The sequence below is a fragment of the Myodes glareolus genome, chromosome X, assembly GCF_982192425.1.
Source record: "Myodes glareolus chromosome X, mMyoGla1.1, whole genome shotgun sequence".
NCBI classification, from domain to species: Eukaryota; Metazoa; Chordata; class Mammalia; order Rodentia; family Cricetidae; genus Myodes; species Myodes glareolus.
The window spans coordinates 61932982-61950157 of NC_142053.1; the positions used below are offsets into that span (position 1 = coordinate 61932982).

The following is a 17176-nucleotide window of genomic DNA, read 5'->3' on the forward strand; positions in this document are numbered from 1 at the left end:
ATATTATCATATTTGTTATGAAACACTAAAAGACTGTGTATTCCTTGAGGAATTTTGCCACCTATTTCAAAAAATAAATATTGTGCTTATGGTTATATATTCTCACATTTCCTTTATTGCTAATAAATTGATATAATTGACTAAGCCATTTTTCAGAAATTCAAAAAAGTTAATGGATCTTTTTATAATAGTTACCTTTTAACATTTACTCACATATACTTGTCATTGTGTATTTACTTTGTTAAATTATTTTGAATTATTTGTTCAAAAAGTACTGCTTTTTAATATGTGAATATCTTCTCTCTTTTGTCTTTTAATTTATATCAGTCAATTGCTTTTAAATATTTATAACACTGATTTGTCCCTCTCTGGCACTGGTAACATTCAGTCATCTTAGTTGGTCTACTCCTTGTGAGGTAATCTCCCTCAAAATTCTATTGTCATGGCAGCCTTCATGCACAATCAGTAAGGCCAAACAGTTCAGTCTGGTAGTTCATCCTTTCCAGGTCAGATTTTTTAATATTTTTTGTACTTTTTTTTTTTACTTTTAAGGATTCTAGTAGATTATACAGAGGGTTGAGGCAACTGTTTAGTTTATGTATTCTGAGTGTGGTTGCTTTTAAAATTCATTGTAATTGTTTGGTATTTTTTCAGTAGTCTTTCATGTCTTCTTCTAAATCTATGATTATTCTTTCATAATTACTCTTTCCTTATCATTTCTCTCACAATATATTTAATAGTCAGTTAGGAGAATGGATTATTTTCTGATTCTGTTAAGATTTATTATCTTAAATGAAACTCGCTGGAGTTACTTGAGAATGTGGTAGCCATATTAGTATTGCTTTTCATTGTGATTTTTTAATATTTTTCAAATTCATACTATTTGCTAGTTATTTTCATATGAACAAACTTTCTTTAATGTCCTTGCCATTTATTTTTTAATAATTTCATATTCTTGAGTTTGTGTTTGTATTCAGTGTTAATCTAGGTCAATCTTAGTACTATATATGTGTATTTTTATCAGACTCTACTGTACAGTCAGATCACTCTTAATCCTCAATTGTCCTGTCAAGCATGTTAGATTCAGTGTTTCCAGTCAATCATAAATGAACAGATATTTCATTACCAAGTAGATTTTCACTTTCTTATTAGAATTTATGGTCTCTTTGTGTATTTCAATTTATACTTGAATGACTATTCTCATAGAAGATTCTATAAATACTGGTTTCCTTATTGTTATTATTCTAATATATAGGATGATAATAATTTATTTTAATCTTCCTTTTGTCATTCTTTTGTATTGTTTGGTTATAGAGTACATTTTCATATATCTTTTAATTTCTGTCAATACACCTTGAAAGTTACTATTTTATTATTTCTATATTCCACCTAAATTTTATTCCTTAACATCATTTAATCATTTTTCTTTGTGTATGTTTTCAATTGTTATTTTTGAACAATAATGAAATATTTATTTACTTTATGAGATTCATTCAATCCTATTATTCAGAGCATGTGTTTACTTTAGATAGTCTTTTTCATGGTAAGAATTGATTTCCTCAGAATTCAAAATTAACTTGGTAAGTCACATGTAAAATGTGAGAATCATCTCAGATCTGAATAATCTCATAACTTATCCATAACAGATCATATATTTTCTTCTTTAAATTTAATTTTTTACATGTTGTGTATTTATAGATGTACCTTCATATTTTGAGCAGTTTTGCTGTGATAAATATTACCTTCCCTTGTTATTCTTATTTAAATCCTTATCCAGATCATATTAGTATATGTATAAATATTATTCATGCTAGTATTACTATCACTATTATTATTTTACTATTTTATTATATAAATGTATTATTAGTAGTATAATATTTTAATATTAAACATATTAATATTAATATATAATTATTCAATTTTCATTTATTCTCTGAGAAATTGTATTTTTACTATTGTAGCATGAACTAATATCATGTACTCATGTTCAAGCTTTTGTTAGGTTATTTTATGTGCCACATCACAAAATTCATTTTTGTAATTTATCCATTTCCTGGTATCATGTATATTAATTAGATTAGGGTAATATTTAGTGATGGAACATTAGCCCAATGTAACATATTTAATGTGATGTGCATGTAAATATTTACATGTAATGTAATTCACATGTAAATATTTAATGCATAAAAATAAATAATATTTTATTAATAATTTTTCAGTGTTCTAACTAACTTTGTACCAGTTTATACAGTGCTTTAAATATAATTTGAACCTAATTGATCATTAATTTCACCATTTACAAGGAAATGACTTATACACCTATAAACAAATGTGTACACAGGAGAGTTTGTATATATAATCAGGATAGTATTGATTGGAAAATTTCAAATTCAGTTGAGAGATGTTCTTTTTCATTTAACAAAATTTATTTATGTTAAACCTATAATGAAAGTATCTGTTCAATATTCAACTTTTGAATAGTGTTAATATTAAGTTACCTCACTATAGGGTTCTATAAAATTTGCCTAATTTCCTGAGGGAGATTGTGCAGCATGTCATTTTTTCACAATGCCAAAACTTAATATTGAATACCAAAATGATATAGTATCATTTTAAGTATTTGAATAAAAATTAAATGAATCTTTAAATTGGTGATGAATTTGCAAATAAATACACCAGATGTTATACAATGTGACTTCTACCTAGAAATAAGTCTATATTAGTTTTTGGTTTTAGCTATATGGTAACCTTTTATTATATGAGATTATCTGTTGTTTCCTACAGAAAGCAGCAGACTCATTCATTTTTGTTGAGTTCAAAGGAAATCCTTAAATATTTATATATCAATAGCATTATGTGGAGACATTTTAACCTTAATTTGTCATATATTATGAAATACTTACACACACACACATGCACACATACATATGATAGATAGACAGAAAGACAGTAGATAGAGATAATATCAATTTCAGTTTATGGCATATCTTTTATAAGAGGGTCATATTTTTAAAAGTACTGAAACACTTTTAAGTTTATGATAATGGAAGTCTACTACTTTATTTTCAGTTTTTCACTTCATGTTAAGGCAAATCAGCAGTTCCATGAAGGTATCATCACCTACTGTATTGTAAGCTTAAAAGGTGAGTTTAAGCTTCATAAGTTATCATCAAAGAACACTTGCAAAGTGAGTGAGAAGAAATTATAAGTTAAAAAAATCATTTGAAGATCATTTTGTTGCTATTCTGTTCAAAACTTATTACTGCTTTGAGAAATGTCTAGTAAAATCAATATCTATTTTTAAGTAGATTAAGCATGACAAAAAATCATATAGATTTATCTGTCTGCATTGGGCAGCACTTTGTAGAATAATAATGCAAAATAATTCACTTAGCTTCTTTTGCAACTTTATAACATCAAAATATTCCTTAATGAGAAAAATATTGAGGACAAAATAAGTGTTTAAAGTTATCTTTACCCTTCTGTGTGCATGATAAGTGCATAACAATTTTTACTAAAGTTTTTCATGAAAACATAGTACTTCAATAAGGGCTTGAATAATTTATGATATAATTACTTATATAGACTTAGAATATTTTATTATATGTGAGCATAAATTTTATATTCTTTTGCATTGAGAATACTACTACTACTATTATCATTATTATACATCTTACTACAGTTTTCCCCTTTCTCCCAATCCCTCCCTGCCACCTCTCCTCTGCTTTGCTGATTCCACTCCTCCTTGGTTTCCCTTCCAAAAAGAATAAGCCTCCCAGTGAGAGTAACCAAACATAGCATATCAAGATGCAGTAAAACTAGGCACCTTCCCTCATATTAAGTCTGGATAGGGAAGCCCAGTATGAGGAAAAGGGTACCAAAATCTGCCCAAAGTGTCAGAGACAGCACCTTCTCTGACTGTTAGGAGTCCCAAAAGACATAGCTACACAACTGTTACATATGCAGAGGGCTTGCCAGTTCCATGCAGACTTCCTGTTAGTCAGTTCAGTCTCTGTGAGCCTCTATGAGCCTAGGTTAGTTGATGTCTGCTTTCTTGTAATTTCCTTGACTCCTCTGGCTCATGCACCCATTTTTCCATTCTTACAAAGAGTTGTCCAAGCTCCACGTAATATTTGGTTGTGAGTCTCTACATCTGTTTCTATCAGTTGTCAGATGAAGCCTCTCTGAAATTGAGCTAAGTACCAGTCTATGAGTATAGCAGAAAAACTTTAGAAATTATTTCATTGTTTTTTTTTTTTTTTTTGCCAGTTGTGTTTGGTTCTATCACAGGCCTCTGGGCTATGCAGACTCTGGTTTCTTGACCTCCAGGTAGTGTCGAGAGTGGGTTACCTCTCATGATATGGGTCTCAGGCTGTGTTAGTCATCGATTGGCCACTCCCACAATTTTTGAACCACAGCACATCTTGTAGACAGGATAAATAATAGGTTGAAGTTTATGTGGCTAAGTTGGTGTTCTAATCCCTCACTGAAAGTCTTGCCTGGTTACAGGAGATGGCCACTTCAGGCTCCATATTTCCCCCCTCCACTTACAGGAGTATTATTCATTGATTCATAGGAGTATCCATTGTTCTTTGGTACTAGGTTTCTATCCTGTCCCCGCCATGACCCATCATTTTCAGTAGTCTCAGTATTCTTACCTTCTTTCTCCCTCCACCTGATCCCTCCTGTTCTGATTACCCCCTACATATACACAGACATGTTTTATGCCACTCTGTAGTAGGAGGCCACTAGTTAATTCCTGGCCACTTAGCCCCCAAATAATGACACAGAATCTGTATTAATTAAATCACTGCTTGACCCATTAGCTTTAGCTTCTTATTGGCTAACTCTTAAATTTCAATTTAACCCATTTCTATTAATTTGTGTATCACCATGTGGCTGTGGCTTAATGGCTAATGTTCCAGTGTCTGTCTCCTGTGGAGCTACGTGGCTTCTCTCTGACTCTGCTCTTCTTCCTCCCAGTATTCAGCTTAGTTTTTCTTTCCTAACTAAGTTCTGCCATGCCATAGGTCCAAAGCAGTTTCTTGATTCACAAACACACATGTGATTTCTTTAATCACAGCATACAGAGGGAAATCCCACATCATCACTTGAGATGTCTATTCCAGTTCCCCTTCATAGAGAGATTCATACACCTAACCCCCAGACATTTTTTGTCAGTTTTTTTTGGGGTCTGTGGATTTTAGCCAGCTTATCCTTTACTTTACAGCTAATATTCACTTATGAGTGAGTACATAACTAATGATTGTATTTCTGGGTCTGGATTACTTCACTCAGGTTGATATTTTTTTTTAATTTTACCTATTTGCCTAAATTTTTCATGGTATCATTTATTTTAACAGCTGAATAATATTCCATTTTATAAATTCACCATATTTTCTTTATCTATTTTTCAGTTGAAGGACATAAAATTTGTTTCAAGGTCCAGGATATTAAGAACAAAACTGCCATGAATATAGTACAGCAAGTGTCCTTGTGGTAGGATATAGTGTATTTTGGGTATATAACCACGAGTAGTATTGCTGAATATTGGGGTAGATTGATTATTAATTTTCTGAGAAATTATTATATTGAGTTCCAAAGTGGTTGGACAAAAAACCCAAAGCTAAACAACCACATCATATATGCAGAGGATCTGTTGCAGACACATGCAGGCTCCCTGAATAATTCCTTGGACTCTGAGAGCCCCTATGACCCATACTTACTTGATTTTCTGAACTGTGTTCTCCTGATATCTTCAACCCACCTGTCTCCTACAGTCATTTTTTTTTCCACTTTTGTGTGTGGTCCCCTGAGTTCTGCTATGGCTCTCTATATCCGCTCATAGATCAGTTGGATTCCCATAGTAAAAATGGTGATCATACCACATGTAATCTTCAGATTCAAGTCAATTCCCATCAAGATCTCAACACAATGCTTTACAGACGTAGAAAGATAAATAGTCAACTTCATATAGAAAAACAAAACAAAAATGACTACAGGATATATAAAACAATCCTGTATAATAAAAAAATCTGGAGATATCACCATCCCTGATGTTTAGCTGTACTACAGAGCTATGGTAATACATACCACATGATACTGACATACAAAAGAGAGTGAGTGATCAATGAAATAGAATAAAAAACAACCCAGATATAAGTCCACACACCTATGTACAACTGATTTTTGAGGTTTTTGCTTAAAAATACTATCCTATCATCTAAGAATAGAGATACTTTGACTGTTTTATTTTTCTAATTTCTCTCTCAGTCCTTTTGTCATTTGTATATAGAAATGTTTTGCATTTCTCTCATTCAATTTGATATTGACTATAGTTTTAGTATATATTGTCTTTATTATGTTTAGATATTTCTGTTATATCCCTGACCCTGACAAAGCATTTATCATGAAGGGGATATGGGATTTTGTCAAAGGCTTTTTCAGAATATAAGGAGATGATCATGCAGTTTCATTTTTTTCAGTTTGTTTATATGGTAAATTACATTGACTAATTTCCATATGTTTAAACTTCCCTACATCCGTTACATGAAGCCTACTAGATCATGATGTATGATCTTTTTGATGTATGATGGTTTTGAATTTGGTTTGCAAGTAATTTATTCAGTATTTTTGCATAATATTGACTAGCCCTGCTCTTGGTTTGTTTGGGAGAATTTTAAAGACTGTTTCTATTTCCTCAGGGTTTATGGATCATTTAGATTGCTTATCTGCTATCAAGAAAACTGTTCATTTCTTTTAGATTTTTCAGTTGTGTGGAGTACAGGTTTTTGAACTATGACCTAATGATTTTATGTATTTCTTTTGTGTCTGTTTCAATGTGCTTTTTTCTTTTCTGAATTTGTTAATTTTAATTTTATCTATATGTCTTTTGTTTAGTTTGGATAAGGGTTGTATATCTTGTTTATTATCTTAAGAATCCATCTCTTTGATTCATTGATTCTTTGTATTTTTATCTTTGTCTATTTTTTAATTACACACCACTCTTTGATTAATTCCTGCCATCTAATACTTTTAGCTATGTTTGCTTCTTTTTTCTCTAGAGCATTCAGGTGTGATGTTAAGCTGCTAGTATGAGATCTCTTCAATTTCTTTATGCTGGCTCTTAGTACTATGAATACTTTCCTCTTGGCTCTGCTTTCATTATGTCCCATAAGTTTGGAAATGTTGTACATTAATGTTCATTAAATTATAGGAAGTCTTTGACTTCTTTTTATTTTATTTCTGCCTTTGCATGGTAGTCATTCAGAACAGAGTTGTTCACGTTTCATTGGGTTGTAGTCTTTCTGATGTTTCTGTTGTGGAAATCCCACTTTAATCCATGGTGGTCTGATAGGATACAGTGTTTTTTTCAAACATCTTTTGTCAATTGAGTTTTGCTTCGTCACTGAGTATGTGATCACAGGGAAAAACTACTCTATGAGGTGAAAAGAATAAAATATATTCTTTTGTGTTTGAGTAAAATGTTCTGTAGGTGTCTGTTAGGTACATTTGTTTCAAAACATCTGTTAGCTCCAGTATATCTCAGTTGTGTTTTTGTCTACATGATCTGTCCTTTGGTTAAAGTGGGATGTTGAAGTCTTTGACTATCAATGTGTGAGGGTCAAGTGTGATTTAAGTTTCAACAGTGTTTCCTTTAAAAACATTGGTGACTTTGCATTTTGAACAAAGATGCTAAGAATTGAGAAAGTGTCTTTTTTGTTTGTTTGTTTTCTTTTTTCCTTATTTATTTATTTATAAGAATTTCCACTTCCTCCCCTCCTCCCAATACCCTCCCGCTCCCCCCACTCCCTCTCCTCCTCCCTCTCCAGTCCCAAGAGCAGTCAGGGTTTCCAGCCCTGTGGGAAGTCCAAGTTCCTCCCCCCTTCCTCCAGGTCCAGGAAGGTGAGCATCCAAACAGACCAGGATCCCAAAAAGTCAGTACATGCAGACGAAACAAGACCCAGTGCCATTGTCAATGGCTTCTCAGTCAGCCCCCATGTCAGCCACATTCAGAGAATCAGGTTTTGCATGTCACCACAGAACCTTCATCTGGCAAAGGATGGAGATAGAGACAGAGACACATATTGGAACACTGGACTTAACTCCCTAGGTCCAAATGAGAAGCAGAGGGAGGGAGAATGTGAGCATGGAAGGCAGAACCAGAGGGAACCTTCATCTGACGATGGATGGAGATAGAGACAGAGACCCACATTAGAGCACTGGACTGAGCCCCCAAGGTCCAAATGAAGAGCAGAAGGAGGGAGAACTTGAGAAAGTATCTTATTTCATTTTTAATCTGATGAGCATGAATTGTTCTTCTCCATCTCTTTTGATTACCTTTGGTTTGATATCTATTTTGTTCGGTACGATAATGGATACTTCTGCGTTTATCCTTAGGCCCATTTCCTTGGAAAATCTTTTCCCAAACATTTCCTCTGAAGTAATATTTATTTTTGATGTTGATTTATATTTTTCATATGAAGCAGAATAATGGATCCTGTTTTCACATCCATTCTGTTAATTTGTGTATTTTTATTGGGGAATTGAGTCAGTTGATACTGAGAGACATTAATGGCCAATGATTGCTGCTTCCTTTTACTATGTTGTTGGTGGTGATGATGGAACTGTGTGAGTGTGTGTGTATTTCCCTTTTTAAGATTTTATTGGTGTGAGATTATTTATTGTCTGTATTTTTGTGGATGTAGTTAACCTCCTGGAGCTTGAGTTTTCCTTTAAGTACCTTCTGTAAGGATAACTTTATGTATATTGTTCTAAATTTGATTCTTCATGGACTATCTTGTTTTCTACTTCTATAGTAACTAAGTTTTGTTGGGTATTGGACAATGGGCTGGCATCTGTGTTCTCTTAGAGTCTTTAGAACATCTGTCCATTCTCTTCAGGTATTTAAAATCTCCATTGAAATATTTGTTATATACTTCTACTATATCTTTATAGTTATATATGTTTATATATATATATGTTACTTTATATGTTACTTGGCATTTTTCTTTGCAGATTTTAATATTTTCTTTGTTCTGTATGTTTTAATTATAATATGGCAAGGGAAGATTCTTTTTTGTCTATTCTCTTTTGTGTTCTGCAAGTTTTTTATACCTATATAAGCCTGTCCTTTATGCCAGTTTTTTTTTTCCCAAAAAGTTTCTTAAAATAATTTTCTGGGCCTTTGAGCTGAGATTCTTATCCTTCTAATATTCCTATTTTCCTTAGATTTGGTATTTTTATGGTGTCACAGATTTCCTAGATGTTTTGTGTCAGGCATTTTTTGAATTTTACGTTTTTTGACAGATGTATCTGCTTTTCTATTGTATCTTCAATGCCTGAGATTATCTCTTCTATCTCTTGTGTTCTGTTGTTGATACTTGCTTCTGTAGTTCCTATTCACTTACCTAGACTGTCCATTCCCAGAATTCCATCAATTTGTGTTTTCTCTATTGCCTTCATTTTTATTTTAATTTCATGAACAGTTGTATTCATTTCCTTCAACTGGTTGTCTTTTTTCTTGGCTTTCTTTAATGGATTCATTAATTTCTACTTTTTTTGTCTTTTCCTCAATTTATTTTGGGACTTACGCATTTTCTCTTAAACAACCCTCTCTCAGCTTTATAAAGTTGGTTTTAATGCCATTTACTTTTGCCTCAGTTATGCTGGAACACTCAGGAATTGCTGCATTGGTGTTGATGGGCTCGGATGGTAAGATATTGCCCTGGCTGTTGTTGATTTTGTTCTTACACTGGCACTTAAGCATCTGGGTTTGGGATGATTATAGTTTTGTATGCCTATTTCTGGGTTTGTCTTTGTTGGATTGCTGTTTCATTTCCTTGGTTTCTGTTTCCTCTTTGCTTTTCTTGCCTGAGTAACCTGTTACTGAATAGAGTTATCTTTGCATAAGTTCGGAACTGAAGATCTGATGACTGGTGTGGCCTTTGATTGAGCAGTAAGCTTTTACCCAAGTTATGGCCTGCAGTTATGACATCCAAATTGGCTTCTTGTTTACTTGTGGTTCCTCTTGGTTTCAGGGTGCCAGCATGTCTTCTGTAGATCTGGTGGCTGATGTAGCCTCTGGTGGAACATGGGGTTTCTATTTGAGGTATACTTAGGTGGGATAATGTGATGAGGTGAAGATAGATTATTAGCATTTGGCTGGGTAGGTTCTTGTGTAGTATTTGTGATCCAGGAGTGTGAGTTTTACCTGGAGATCTTGGTGATGGCCTGGCCTCTGATAGAACAGGAGGTTTTGTAATGTAATATTTTTTTTAGTGTTTTTTGGATCAAAACTTGGAAATAATGACTGCTGCGTAAATGGAATAACATTGAGCTGCATCTCACATAGAAAATGTTCCAGAAAAGTTATGTGAAGGAAACTGTAAAACTTATTTTGTATATATGACCTAAAAGATTCAAAAAAGATACTCATGGGTTAAACAATATTTTTCACTGCAATTTGACATATGAAGGTCATAATTCATAATCCAGATAGTTTTCCTAAAGATAGTTTTTGTGTGTAAAATCTTCTACACAGAAAGTTTGTGGAAAAAACACACTTATTTGAGGAAAAAAGAAAGTATGCTCATTTCTACTAGTATCTGGAAACACTTCAATTAAATGCAATAATTTAGGCTGGAGAGATAGCTCTGTGTTTAAGAGCACTTGCTCCTCTGGCAGAGGACTTGGGTTCAATACACATGGTGACTGAAAACCATCTATGATTCTTAATCAATTGTCCAATATCCTCTTATGACCTGTATGGGGACTGCACACACATGGTACATAGTCACATTTATTGGCAAAATATATAGTCACATAATTTTTAAGTAACTAAATTTTAATAGAAAATTAAAATAACAGATGAAATCCACATGATAAAATGCTCCTATTGGAGGGAAGATGAGGAGAAAATTAGGAGGAAGAGAGGCAGGTGAAACTATAATCAGGATACTTTTTATGAAAGAAAACTATTTTCAGTAATAGAAAACAGTAAATTTACAATTAGGGATAAGTTTCTGCTAGTCTGTGTGACATGAAGTTTACCTAAGGCTCTATTCTTGCCTACAGATTCTCAAAAACCATTTACAAAGGAAACTTGATGCAGGTTAAAAAATTTGTAAGAAATAGCATCTATAACTGGGTAAGTCTGGTTATTATATGTATATTTATGTTTATATATATTTATGCATATCTTTGTACAAAACAAACACCAAATTTTGGCAATGTTTAACACACTTTAGTACTTAAATATGATATCAATTATAAGTACATATGATATTCTACTATAACATTATATGCCCTTTTATTCAACATTTTGATAATTGTTTTCTTTCATATGTATGTACGTGCCAAAACATGCACATGTATGTCTGTACATGTATACTAAAACACATGATCCACAATCATTTTGTCAGTTTCTATTTTCCTCTTTAAAGTATTATCAGAAAGAATTTTATCAATATATTTGTAAAATAATGTATTGATTAAATCACATACTTTCCTTATCCCAAACATATTCATTTATTGTCTCCTTCTACAAATATAGTTTTACTACATCTGTGTTTAAATGTACACATGAAATGCTGACAATGTTTAACCATGCCTAAGTTATAAATGCTATTTTAACTATAAGTAGAGATATCATACTATAAAATTATAAACCCTTTCACTCAATATTTTGGTTATTAATACCTCCTTATATTGACATGACAGATTACCTTGTTTTTATCACATATTTATTGAAAAGGTGAATATATCACTTTACAGAATTTTTTATTTTAAGATTTATTTTGGTGTGAGCATCTATATAAATCTTTCTTGATACAGTTAGACAAGTATTTCTCTTTGTAGAAATTTAGCACTAAGGTCTAAGGTTATGATTTTCTGTTATTGATTACTATGGTCCAGGACTACTGGATCCTAGTATGCACAAGGCTTTGCATTTTATTATTTGCATTACAAGTAATCTTTTTAAAACCACAGGTAAAATGTTTACAATTTTTATATATTTGTCAAGTGCTTTAAAATCTGATTCTGTCACTTGACATGTACATCAGCTAAATCCCTTTCTCACTCATTCCAGTTCATTGCTGAAAAGGGTTGGTGCACTGTTCAATAAAGTTCTCAAACTAGTGTTAAATAGTATCAATTTAAGTCCATAGTAACTGAAATTAAGAATTGTGCTGGTCAAAACTTAATATTATTAAAAACCTCTATTATTTGCTCATATAATAAATAGAAAAATGTCATACTTACAATTTTCTCAAAATTAATAAAATGTGATTTGTTTTTCTTTATTCAAAATTGCATTTATCTCTTTCACATCTAGCATTTATTTTCTGACTCTATATATTCTTATTGATTTTCAGTGCCATTATACTCAATATATTATATTATAAGTCTTTTCTTTTGATCTTTTTATTATCATTTTAGTGTTATCAAGAAAAAAACCTGTAAAAAATCCTAGTAGGATTTGTGTCATGTTCTAAGTGCTAAAACCTCCTACAGTGAGGATTTCTGTTAGGTAATGTTTCAGTTACGATTTGAATATCATTTGAAAGATTAAAAAATTCACTAGAAAAATTGGCTTTCAACTATATGCTGTAGTGCAGTCCTAAATGCATAATACAATATGAGCAATACTAAATGAACTGTGTGTGTGTGTGTTTAAACAGTAAGAATTAAAGAAGTGTGCATGAATTTGAGAGGAAGTGGAAAGCATGAGATTAGCTGGAGTAGGAAGAAGTGAGGGAATGGGGTAAATACACTGGTCATGTATGAAATTATCTATAGGTATAGTAATTTATACCTATATCCCTTTCTAATATAGTTGATGTAGCAACACTTTAGTAAGTGATCAGCAGTATGCTATTTTAAATTTTGCTACTCATAATATTTAAGATAGTAAGTGTAAGTACATAAACTGTAAGTTATGTTTAATAAGTGATAAAATTATATGAGTTATTTAAGAATAGTATTTTAAAATTTCTTTCAGCTAAAATAGCTATATAATAAGAATAATTAAGATATTTCTTTTAGGTATATGCATATTAAAACATGTTTCTACTAAGAAACATGAAAGAGAAAGTATAGATGCTACCTTAAAAGTTAAAAAAAGAAGATGTCAAATAGAAAAACAGAGCTGATAGAGTAGTGTATATCTGTTTGGACTACAAAAGTCAAATACATGAGACAAAGACCAAGCATGAGACGAAGTAGTTTAACAACAGAATAGTGAATTAGAAGAAAGTTGAGACAGAAGGTACAGCATTTTGGTCAGTACTTGTTATTACTGTGATTGAAATTAATGAATGAAATTTTAAAAAATGTTAATAAGTACTTGGTCAGCTTTAGAAAAATAATTTTGCATTTATAAAATTCCAATAAAGTTCAAACTGGACTGTGATAGCACATGCCATTAATTTCAGCACTTGGGAGGCAGAAGGATAGGGATCTCTGAGTTTGAGATCAGCCTAGTCAAAACAGTGATTTTAAGAGTAACCAGAGCTTTTCCAGAGAGAAATCCTGTCTTGAAAAAGCAAATGAAATCAAATACAATTAAAACAGTAAAATTTGGATATTAATAATTGAAAGTATAGAATAAGTTTCAAAGGGTCTTGAGGTATTCATTTGATGATACTGTGGCCACTTATGGAAGTTAAGAGATAACATTGAACATTTGAGGAGTGATTAGTGGTTATTTCAGTCATATTCTGAGTTATGAGTCTAAATAATATTATATAGGAAAAGAATACTATGGAAGGAAAGAGCCCAAAGTAGCAAGCATTAATAACTTAATATGTAGAATTCCACTAGAAGAGGTGGGCACAAGGAAGAATGTGAGTTAGAACAATCTTTAATGTTGCTATGAACAGAAATGGGGTATTTTTCAGAATTAAAAGAGGAATAAAGCATTATTTCACAAAAAAATGAAGATTTAAAACAGAACTGAAATTAGTAATTGAGGTTTATCCACTGTGCACACCATATAATTTTACTATTATAAAACCGTCAGAGTAGGCAATATATGTTTATAATTTACTTATTTATGGTGGGAGAAATGGGATTTTCCTGTGTATGAGCATGGGAGACTCATGTAGGTGATGGAAACCTTCAGCAGATGAATTAAGTCATTTCTTATTAACTCTAGACTTGTTAAAATCCCGTAAATTGAACAGATGGAAGGTGTTAATTTTTTTCTACTTTCATATTAATCACATATCAATTTTACATAATGGGTTTCATTGCAATTATTCATAAATGTAAATGTTATTTTATTTTATGTTTCCTTGTTACACTCTTCACTCTTATCTCTTTCTATTTTTCCAATATCCCCTTTCCCAATTAGCCCCCATAATTTTTCCATGTTGTATTTATTTGAAGACCCAGAGTTATTTCAATTCTAAGTTATGAATTTTAAAAATTGTTACTGAAAATAGAAAACATTGGTAAATGCAGTATTTTTAGAGAATTAGACAACTGTATTTTTGCAATAATGATTTGTAAATAAATGCTTATACAAGTGAAAAAATAATAAATCTGAAACAATGAGGTTTGTTTATGAATGTCATAAGAATTATTAAATAAGGAATTTGTTTTGAAAATATTGTGAATGTTTCCTTACAGTCTTAAAAATCTGAGTTTACCTTATGCTCATATAAGGACAGATAAAGGTGAAATTCTAATGTACTCATTAAATGAATGAATAAAATAATCATTTTATTGTCTTTATCCTATTGATTAATTTTGAAATAAATTGTGTCTTTGAATATTTATTCTTTTATAACAGTAATATGATAAAAGATAGCTGCAAGAGCTTTTTATGTCTTGGAGCTGCTGCTGAATGATCTGCAACACATCTGAATTGCAAGTACTTGAAAATCAACAATGACTTCTAAAAGACAATACATTGTATATCCAAATAGGTCTTTCCAAAGGGAAAACCGTGCTGCCAACCTAAATTTAAAGGGAAGGGTTAACTTTCCATCATCAAGTTGCAACTCAGAGAATAACATCTCTTTCAGAAAGCCAGAAAACCGTGAAGTAACTCGAAACTGGATTCTCTCTATGCATAAAAATGCAACCAAAGTTTCTGAAGTAGAAATTTCTATTCTTCCTAGTCTACACAAATCCCTGACTGATTCTAAAGGGTCTTTGATTAGTTCAATCATAGAAGAATGTGGCAAAGTTCATATTCATTTTCCAAGTACCAAATTGGGCCTTCAAAAAGTCATTATTAGAGGCCCTGCAGAAAATGTTGAAAAAGCTAAGAAAAAACTTCTGCAACTTGCAGAAGAGCAAGCCGATAGTTACTCCGTGACTGTCCCTGTAAAGTCAAAGTATCATCAATTTCTTATGAGTGAAAATGGTGGCAATCTTCAAAAAATCTGTGAGAATACCGGGGCATGTATCATTTTCCCTACCTTTAAGAACAAGGATCAAGAATCAGTAACAATCATAGGGACAGAAGAGGCTGTTAAAGTTGTGCAAAGAGAGGTAGAGGTTTTACTAAAAGATCTGGAGAATGTGGTGGAAGATAGCATACTAATAAATCCCAAATTCCACAATTACTTTGTCATGCAAAGGGGACAGCTTTTACAAAAAATAATTAAGGAATATGGTGGTGTGTTTATTACCTTTTCATATGCAGGAAAAGAGAGTACAAAAGTCACAATAAAAGGAGCAAAGGCTTGTGTTGAAGCAGCAAAGAAACATATTCAAGAGATATTTAAGCCTTTGGGTTCCCAAGTCAGAACACGGTGTGTTGTTCCCCCCAAATTTCATCCTTTTATCATGGGACCTATATGCTCTAGAATTCAGCAAATTACAAGAGATTGTAAAGTTCAAATCAAGTTTCCAGATGCAGAAAAACCATCTACAAATACACGTCCAGAGCTTCAGGATACTAGAAAAGAAAAGGGGGAAAAGAACACTAAAGGGCCTGCTTCAACTTCTCCAAAAAAAAGTGACATTATGTCTATCTCAGAAAAAGTGGAAAACTGTGAGACAGCCACCCAAACTCTTGAATCTCTTGTTCCTGTCACTGCTGAAGTACAAGTACCTTTTCACCTACATCCATACATAATTGGGCACAAAGGAAGTGGATTACGAAAGCTAATAAAGGAATTTGAAGTTCATATTCAGGTATCACAACCCGGAGGAAATTTTCATATCATATCCATTATGGGCCTTGAAGCAAATGTAGAACAAGCCAAGATGAAGTTGCAAAAACAAGTAAAAGCTTTACAAATGGAAATAGATGACCAAACATTACGAAATTTTAGGCAAACATTCAGTTTAGATCCCAAATATCATTCCAAGATCTTTGATAATAAAGGTATACTTATTTCCCAGATTTGCACACAATATGATGTTACTGTTCGTTTTCCAGAGAAAGGAAGCAATCCAAAACAAGATCAAATTACCATTTCAGGTTCTAAAGACAACATCTTAGGAGCTCGAGATGCAATAATGAATATGCTGCGTAAAATTGAAAAAACAGTGTCCAAGGAAATCCCACTGAACCATCATGTTTGTGCCAATATTATTGGATTTGGTGGAAAATCCATCCATGAAATCATGGAACAATTCCAAGTAGATATCCGTGTACCTTCAAAAGTAACTTGTACTAATTCCAGCATCATTGTGAGTGGATCATCTTGTAATGTACAAGACGCAATTGACTATATCTTGACACTTGAGAAACATTTCCTGTCTGTTGGAAAAAATGAACCTCCACTGGAGCATCTTAAGCATGGTGGTACTGGCCACATAGCTGCAAAAACATCTAAGAATTTTCGGAAAAGAAATGTTCTTCGTAATGCGAAATCCACTTCACATCCTCCACGTGTGGACAATTCTGAAGATTTTCCCAAAATTAAACATCAAGTATCTCCTAAACCTCATCCTTGGAGACCATAACAACAAGGGTTAAAACAAATAAATGGAAATTGTCCCAACCTGATTATCTGAGACTGCTGATAGCTTTTATTATGAAACTGCAGTAGCTTTTGAATGACTGACAAAATTCTAACATCTTTGCTTTCAGTACATCACTGCTTAGATACTACATTACATTGTAGTGAAAATGATGTGCTTAGGCTTAAATTCTTGTAACATGTAGCAACTTAGTTAAAATTTCCATCTAGGACTACATCCTGATAATTTT

The 17176-nt window shown here is 32.3% G+C and overlaps 1 pseudogene across 1 annotated transcript; it reads left to right on the forward strand.

Annotated features, from left to right (window-relative positions):
- The first annotated feature begins 457 nt into the window (after nucleotides 1-457).
- LOC125389441 (vigilin pseudogene) lies at nucleotides 458-16975 on the forward strand (annotated as a pseudogene). The gene is made up of 4 exons (XR_015000257.1): nucleotides 458-506; nucleotides 3070-3143; nucleotides 11077-11149; nucleotides 14798-16975. The product of XR_015000257.1 is annotated as a vigilin pseudogene (transcript).
- Nucleotides 16976-17176: the final 201 nt, after the last annotated feature.